This window comes from Quercus lobata, chromosome 5 (genome assembly GCF_001633185.2).
Source record: "Quercus lobata isolate SW786 chromosome 5, ValleyOak3.0 Primary Assembly, whole genome shotgun sequence".
Lineage (NCBI taxonomy): Eukaryota > Viridiplantae > Streptophyta > Magnoliopsida > Fagales > Fagaceae > Quercus > Quercus lobata.
The window spans coordinates 80,015,058-80,024,445 of NC_044908.1; the positions used below are offsets into that span (position 1 = coordinate 80,015,058).

Consider the following 9,388-nt stretch of genomic DNA (forward strand, 5'->3'; position numbering starts at 1 on the left):
CCACTTTCAATAAGTTTTTTTTAATTTTTTTTTTTATTGTTACCCAAAAGTTCACATTATCTTATTTTACTGTTATCTCATTAATATCTCATTAATTGCCTAAGCTTACAACACACCTTTCACTATTCTTCATGTCTTTTAACATATCCACTGTTTTAGTATTTAAAAAAAAATAAAATAAAAATAAGTAAGGGCTAATAATAATAACTAACTAGATAAGGCTCTAAAGAGAGATAGAGAGACACAAAAATGTTGTGGGTTGTTAAATAAAAGGCACTATTTCACTATATATTACCAAAATAAAAGACCTGAAATTAACAAAACATTTGAAAGAGAGAGAAAGAGGAATCTAAGGGGTCACCACCTCCGTTATACTGACCTTCCACCACCATCAAGACATCGAAACCCCTACGGGTAATCTTTTTTCCTTTTTAAATTAGGGGTTTAAATATGATTTAGGTTAGGTAATTTGGATTGTTTTTGTTTTGAGTATATAAGTAGGGAGAATATTTGGTGCGCAATGTAAAGTCATATTCTACCATGGTTTAATTTTAAATCATCTATAAGACACATGCATACACACTTGCCCATACCATGTCTTAATGTTGCACTATCAATGAGTGGAAGATAGTTAGAGAGTTGTGTATACTTTTATTTCATAGTATGAAATATGTGAATACAACACAAATTATTTTATTTCATGGTCCCATTACTCTTTTGCATTTATTTTTGGTTTCATGATTTAAAAAAAATAATAATCTTACCATAAGAAGGCTACAAATATGCAGTGAAACTACTAAACCAAATTTTAATATCTCAAAATGTATTTGTTTCTTTACTCTAATTTAGTTTACTTTTTCTTTCTAATTAATGTACAACATTATTCAAAACTGTTTTACATAAAATTATCCGTGCATCGCACGGGCAACTTACTAGTAGATATTAAATAGTGGACGCAAGAGAATAAAAGCTGTACAAGTTATGAATCATTAAATGGACAGAATTTGATGTAGTGGGGTGCACTGTGCACATTGCACTGACTCTATTGGTCCAGCACACATGATGAAATAGATATTAAATAGTGGACGCAAGAGAATAAAAGTTGTACAAGTTATGAATCATTAAATGGACAGAATTTGATGTAGTGGGGTGCGCTGTGCACATTGCACTGACTCTATTGGTCCAGCACACATGATGAAGGCCTAATTGTAGTTATTGTAGTTTTATTTATGTGGGCTGTTCATTTTATTTGTATATCCATGCTTATGTTAATTAATCGTTTAATCACTTTAATTTGGACTTGATTGTTAGATTAGCCTAAAATTGACTAAACTGTAATTTAAAATTTGGTGTCTATTTCTTAATCAAATTAGATTTGATTGTTCTCAAAAACTGATTTTTCCATTGTTTGGTTAACAAGAGAAAATAGGGGAAAAATAGTAGGGCCAAGAGTTTTCCACCCAGGCCTACCAAATTGTCCCTTGCCCAAATTGTTTCTGGTGGCATTGTGTTTATAGCATATTTTGTGTACTATGGAACAGTTATGGTAATATTGGTTGGGGTAGTTATTTGGAGTCGGGTTGTGTTTTAGGATAGCTACAAAATCTTCTTTAGTAGCTTTCAGGGATTGGCTCTTTGGGCCTTGTTGCGGTGTTTTATAAGTTGAATGAAATCTTCTTTTAGTACTCAGTTGTTTATTGTAGCCCAATGGATTGGAACTTTAACCATTATATGAAGTCATAATTAATTTAAAAACAAATTAAAATACAAATAAATAGGGCGAAAATAACCAAATATCATGTTTTAACAAAATTTGTGGCAAACTAACACTGTTTCGGAAATATTTAGTAATCTATCACTTTTTTAGTACTCAAGTTCCACAAAATCAAGTTCTAAATAGTACTTGAGTTCAGTGAACTTGAGTTTCTAGTGAGTCATCAGCATGGCATTACTGACCTAGAATTTGTGTAATTAAAAAAATAATGTGGTACTCGATATTACTGAAATCGAGTACTTCTTTATAGTACTCAAGCTTCATAAAGTCAAGTACCTTGTTTTTCTTCTTCTTTTTTTTTTTTCTATTTTTCATACAATCGAGTTCTTTTCTATCTCTTTGTCACACGTAGAGGGACTCTTTCTTCTTTTCTTTTCTTTTTTTCTTTTTTTATTTTTTTTATCTCCCATATGAACTCACTCTTGCAAGTCAAATAAACTTGTCAAGTCAAAGAAAATGGCAAGCATTTATGGCCAAAGAAAAGAAGCATGAATTTGGTTTGCATGTTAGGTATTGGTCCTGGCCATCTTCTTTGGCAATTCATGAAGAACATTTAATGCAAACTCTTACATTTCCTCACACAAGAAACTTCTTGAATATCATGCATCTTCCTGACATGGGCATGCAAGCCATTTAATGGTTAGTTGGCTAATGTCAAGTTACTAAGTTTGACTATTCAAACCATTCCAACGCAAACAAAAAGTAGGAAAAAAAAAAAGGTACTCGACTGCACTAAAGCTCGAATACTATAAAGAGATACTCAATTTTGCGGAACTTGAGTACTAAAAAAGTTGTAGATTGCTAAATATTTTCGAAACAGTGCTAGTTTGTCACAAATTTTGCCAAAACGTGATATTTGGCTATTTTCACCAAATATAAACAGGGTATATATATGTAAGAATTAGACACTGTAATTGAAAGCATCTAAATAAAATTAAACAATTTTCAAGTGCATTTTCTTAAATTAAATAAGAAAACTAAGAAATAACAAAGACTAAATAAAAAATTTATATTAAATTATAATAAATCCTTCAAATTCAAAGCATAATTACATAAATAAAAAAATCATCTCCAAGTTTTGCATTGTAACATTACAAAATAAAGAATCATTCAATAAAAAACACACCATCATAATTTATAAACACAAATTTTAATCTTATCAAGTACATAATAAGCAATAATGAATGAAATAATAATAAAAATTGCAAATAGATTTTAATTTTTGTGGTAAATGATGATAATTTTACTCTAAAGAAACAATAAGGGGACTAGGAGGAACTTCCATGAGTATCAACAAGGGCCCAATTGAAAAATAGAATTGATGAGTTAAAGTTCCCAAGTTATACAACAATTAATAGGTCCAATATAACTCAACTATGGATCAAACCATTAAATGAGCGTTTGAATGGACCAGTATGAGCACAAGATGGGCTTGATATCAGCATCAAATCAATTACAACTTTGGCATCACCTTCAAGGAGAACAAATTTGGAATGAAGACCATTGTTCCATTGGCATGAAGCAGGGAGGATGAGGTCTGCTACTTAATTGATTTCTGGGATTGGTTTGGAGAATGGAGATAGTTGTGGAGTGAAGTTGGGGATTGTATGGACCCATGGATCAGTCCATATATTGGTATTTTGAGCCTGATTCAATGTGGTGGCACAGACCATTGTTAAGCAATGGAATAGAATTGTAAGTTCCTTTCCAGATGGGAAGAGTTGATTTCTTCTATCTTGAACATGTTTAGATTTGAGGAGATGAACCCAAGTCTTATCTGTATTAGAAGCTACTGATGAGCCCAACTTAGAGATCAAGGCTTTATTTAGATCATCAGTTCTTCTGAGGCCAAGATCTTCAACGGAGTATGCTGTCTATTTTGTGGTAGATGTTCTTTCAAAAGCAGTACGAATGTTCATTTGTTATTGGTAGGTGCCATATTAATTAGCAATTTTTGAAATTTACCTTAAACCCCTAATATACAAATAATTTTGTGTTAAAGAGAGGTAAATCATCTTAAGTGTACTAAGAAGAAAATATGGTTCATTTCTTCAAAGATTGTACTAATGGTGGTGGACATTGAAGAGGGACTAGAAGAATCAATATTAACACCATATAAGATTCTTCAGAAAGTCTTCAATATTGATATGTAAATACAACATGATTATGTCAATAACACATGCCAGCTATCGACCTTGAACCATTGTAACAGTAACATTGTTAACAGAGCATTTTCTTTGGCTACTTTGAGAATACTCTGTATCTAACCCAATCTGCCTTTCAGTAAATGCCGGCTGCCTTGGATTAGGAAGATCAATAATCTCACTTTTAAGCGTAGAAATAACAACAGATATAGTCGGCCTATCCTTGGCAAAATCTTGCACACACAACAATCCGACATGTATGCATCTCAAAATCTCCATTTCAAAACAAGGTTCTGATATCATTGGGTCTATTAAGGCTACAATGTTGTCTGCATTCCTCAATTTCCATGTCTAGAAACATAAAAACAAGATTGAAATTCTTAGCATCAATACTAAAACATATAAGAAAGAAGCATTGGAGGTTTTTAGAAATAAGGCAATGAGAGAAGGAAGACTTGCGAAACCTAAAAGGCTCATGGACTGCTCATCATGATAAGAGCTTGTGTTTCTTCTCCCACTGACCATCTCTAGTAACAACACTCCAAAGCTGAAGACATCCAATTTCTCTGAAAATCGTCCTTCCATTGCATATTCAAGAGACATATAGCCACTAAATTTTTACAACAAAACACATCCAAATCTTGTTAACTAAAATAGGTATCAAATTGAATTGGCCAAAACAAAAGGTACTTACTACGTTCCAATAACCCTTTTAGTATTGGCATGGTCCTCATTTCTTCCAAAAATCCTAGCCATACCAAAATCTAATATTTTTGGATTTAGCTCTTCATCCAACAAGATATTACTTGCCTTTAGATCTCGATGGATAATCCTTAATCTAGAATCCCTATGAAGGTAGAGTAGACCTCGACCAATTCCTTCAATAATGTTGAACCGTGTTCTCCAATCTAGCAATTTTTCTTTGTGTGGGTCTATTGAGTTTAAGCAAAAGAAATAAGAGAGAGAAACGCACAAAGTGAATGAACATAAAGTTTGCAAAAGGAGTTCATATGGTGAAGTCATAGGAGAATTGGAAAAATATGTTTCAACTGACGTATCGAAACAAAGAATATGGTCCATTGTCTCATAATACACTAACAATATTTATATGCAGAAAATGTAAAAATGTAACGTTTTTTTTTTTTTTTTTTTTGAGAATAAAAAATGTAACGTATTTGCATTATGAGAAAGGGCATCAAAAATCAAAATGAACTAACCAAAGAGGAATGCATCTAGGCTTTTGTTTGGCATGTATTCATAGATCAGCATCTTTTCGTTTCCTTCAACACAACAACCAAGAAGCCTAACAAGATTCTGATGTTGGAGTTTAGAAATTACTACCACTTCATTCATAAATTCTTGTAACCCTTGTCCTGAGGCTTTAGAAAGTCTTTTTACTGCAATCTCGTCCATCTAACAATTTTCCCTATAAACAAACATCATATGATTAATTAGATATTCAAATTATTAGACAAGAAACCTCTAGTAGAACAACCATTACCCTATATACCGGACCAAATCCACCCTGCACTCGCCAGCTTCTCAAAATTGAATAGTTGTTTGTTGATCTCTAACTCGGTTCAGGTTGTCACTATGAAATTTTTTATTTGCTTCTCCTTTGTTGAACAATAAGATCTCCTTTGCTTTCCTTTTCCTTGCTAATTTACACTATAGTAGTAAGTAATGTAATATATAGCAACACTTTCTGGTTTAAGTGGGAAAATTACCTTTTTGCTTTGCCATCCACCTCCACAGTAAATAAGTGCTGATGGAAATGAAAATTGCTCCTATGACCATTGTGATTGTAACAATTTTTTTCGCATCTCCCACTTTATCTGTAAATCAGAAAAAAGAAAATGATTTCCTTATCATGAGGAGCTGGGGAGGTAATGGGAGTTGGGTTGAAGTTGTAAGACTAAGTAACCTAAGAACTGGACCAGATGTGGTTAATTTGAAGCCTAATTTTTGCAAAACAAAAACAGCTCACCGAGTTCTGAGTAGGCCACACGAACATAAAGGTCAACTCCATCAGTGGAGAATTGCTGTGTGTCAGTTAAGTTTCTAGTCCATGACATACATCCAGTGCCAGGTTCATATGCATATGTAAACAAGAACAATTCTCCAAGCACTTCTCTCTGCACTTGTCTTGATCTCGAGGACTTGACCAATCTGCATTGTCTGACACTTTCATCATTTTCAGCGGCAAAAACCCATCTTTTTTTCCTTCTTCACCACTAGTGGTCACCCTCTCACACTGCGAGGATGTCCTCCTAGCACACCCACTAGTCAAATTTCCTTTATTCCATTCTTCTGTATTCTTTGGCTCAAACCCCGGGATGCAGCTGCAAATTGGTGAATTCTGTGGATTACAGCTTCCAAATGCCCCACACTTGCCATAAACGTCACACTCAGTCTTCAAAGCTGGCCAGCCTAACACCCAATCGTCCTTCTCATAATACCTATATTTTTCTTCTAGATTTCCCTGTAAATTCAAGGCATAATATGACAAGAAAGGCTCGTCTGCATAATTAAAAGTTAGATAAAAGTTTCCTTCTTGATCATCTACAAAACGGAATCCCTCAAGATATACAGAATACATATTCGGCATTCCAATGAAGATCCGACCATTCCGTGGACCACTGCGCCAATACGGGCTACCGTTTTTCCAAATGAATATTTGAGGAAGACTAAGAGGTTGAATACCAAAAGAGAATATTCCAATGGATGGATCAGAAGGGCTATTCCAAGATGTAATCTGCACTTTCTTACCTGTTCTTACATTAGCACTAAGCTTCATCTTTGGCAAGAATGTATTAGAAGGATATTGGAAACTCTCCCATATGACTCTTCCTGTAGTGTTTTCTTTCAAGACAAGGTTTCCTGAATCTAAAAGTTGGGCACTTGAATTAGGAATGGAGTTTGTAACATTTGATTACCAAATTACCTCCTTTTGTCCATTTAGTACCACAAGAACTCCGTCCTCAGATATAGTAAGAACCCCATTAGAATCCCTGAGAGGCTTCTGTCTGTTAGCTACCCATACAACTGTGAATACAGAAATGTTATTATACCATATTCCAACATATCGATTGGTAGAATTTTCTGGGCTGAAGAATCCCAGGTTGAAAAAACTCCCGTTGGAGATTATATAGTCAGGTCTTTGATGGGTTGAGACGATGTGACGATGTCTGTGGCAGAGCCAGAATCTAAACAAAAGCAACATAGCAAGAATAGAAGAACTGACATGCTTGTATTTGAAACAAGACCTATAACTTGTTTAATGCTTCTGATTTGTGAGAATGAAGATTTTAGAAGCAAGGAGCATCATTAAGTAACTGCATCTTTTCCTCACACTTTCCTTGCAATGAAATTTCTTTTTTAAGAGCTACATACTTGGACTTCCTATTAATCAATGCAGATAATATTGACTAAAATGTGAAACATTTTAAATTAGATACCCAAGGATTGCATTCACACACAAGAACAGCATTCAAATGAAGAAACGAAATAAAAAATTGGAATCTACGGAAAAACTAAGCAAAATACGCCCTTTCAAATATTTTGACTTTTGATCAATGGTGAACGTAATAACTCAAAGTCAGCTGAAGGTTAAAGTCAACAGTCAGCAACGGTCGGTGAAAAATCTCACATACTTTATTCTCAACAATCTAACATTTCAGCATCAAACAACACAACAGCAACGCAATGGCTCCATGAAAGAAAGTAATGGGAAGTTAGTTGAATTATTTTCTTGATATTTTTACATTATTTTTATTATTAGATTTTCCATAATAAGTATCATTTAGCTGAAGTGACAATCTAAATCATAAAAGTTAAGGCTAAATATTCTTTCACACTCCTTCATATCCATTATTTCATACACATATCCATAATTAATGTGAAAATATATACATTTCAAAATGTAGAAGAAAAAAAATATCCACATTTAAAAAAAATAGATATATATAAATAAATAAAAAAAGAAAAAAGAAAAAAAAAAGTAGATGCTAGAGAATAAAAGCTGTAAAAGCTATGAGTCATTAAATGGACAGAATTTGATATTATTGGGTGCAATGTGCACATTGCACTGGCACCATTGGTCCAGCCCACATGTTTGGGCGTGTTATTTTTAGCGTAGATTTGGTCTCTTATTTCAAATAGAATTCGGAGAAGGGGATAAAATTAAAATTTTCAAATTAAAAAAAAAAAAAAATTACCGTGAGATATGCACAGATTGATTAAAACTATTAGTTGATTTTCTTAATTTACATAAGATTAGATTGGGACGTAACAAATATCAAGATAGATTAGGTTTCTATCTCAATTTAATTGAGAAAATTTCTTGGGTATTTGCTCAAAATGTGAATAAAATGCATTTTATAGAAAACAAATTAGTGTATTCTTAGAGATTTTAAAGAAAGCAAATTCAATTTTGTGTTTAAAATAATTTATTTACCTATTCATTTTTCACATGTTGGATTAGATGTTAGATTAGATTATGATAGTATTATCACAATACTTTTTTTTTTTCTCTACTTTTTTCCCTTTGGAATTGTAGTCATCTATTGCATTACTTCAAAGCCTTATTAAAAATTTTGAATTTGATTATGCATTGGATATTTGGTATGATCACATCACATTTGATATGTTTTACATATTCAGGAAAGGAGTTTAACTTTAATGTGAGTTTTAATTTTCCCTTTCTTTTTTATTTTGAATTGAAGTTTTTTTTTTTTAGTTTTATGAATTTTTTAGATACATTTCTTGGTGTTTTTGATTGTGCGGTAGAAAAAATTGGTTTGAGAAATTTTGTTTAAATCTAAAAGAATTATTTCCAAATTTTATATACTTTTTAATGATATCCAAAATGTTATAAATAATTTTTATTAAAACATTAATATTTTTGCTGCCTATTGAATTCCTAAGAAAAATTGTATTGTTTTCATTTTGGTACGATAAAAATTATATATATTATTACATTTGTGATTGTTCCTATAATAAATATATATATATATATATTATTATGAAATACATTACTATTTATTAGATTAGTCCAAATTGCAAAAAATAAAATTAAAAAGACCACCCTAAAAATATTATTACGCGCAGGTCCGCGACTAGTGTTTAATAAAAATGACATCTATTTATATGGGTTTAAATAGTTTATGTTAAAATGACAAGTATACACATTTTAACATAGATAATATGAGGTGACTTGATTCATTATCCGTTTTAACACAGATGATGAATCAAGTCATCTCAAATTAATTTCCTAAGTCAACACAAAATTAATCTATATATTAATCTTATAAATCTATTTACACTAAACATTCTTGTGAAAAAAAGTGGTTCTAGCACCACAAATTATTTCACAATTTTTGTTATAACTCTGAAATGAAAGATTGTGAGTGATTATCTATCATTTATATATAAACTTTTAATTTTTCTTAATCATTTACACTCTACCACA

At 32.0% G+C, this 9,388-nt stretch overlaps 1 pseudogene; it reads right to left on the reverse strand.

Annotated features, from left to right (window-relative positions):
- Positions 1 to 5,079: 5,079 nt before the first annotated feature.
- LOC115989644 lies at positions 5,080 to 7,252 on the reverse strand (annotated as a pseudogene).
- Positions 7,253 to 9,388: the final 2,136 nt, after the last annotated feature.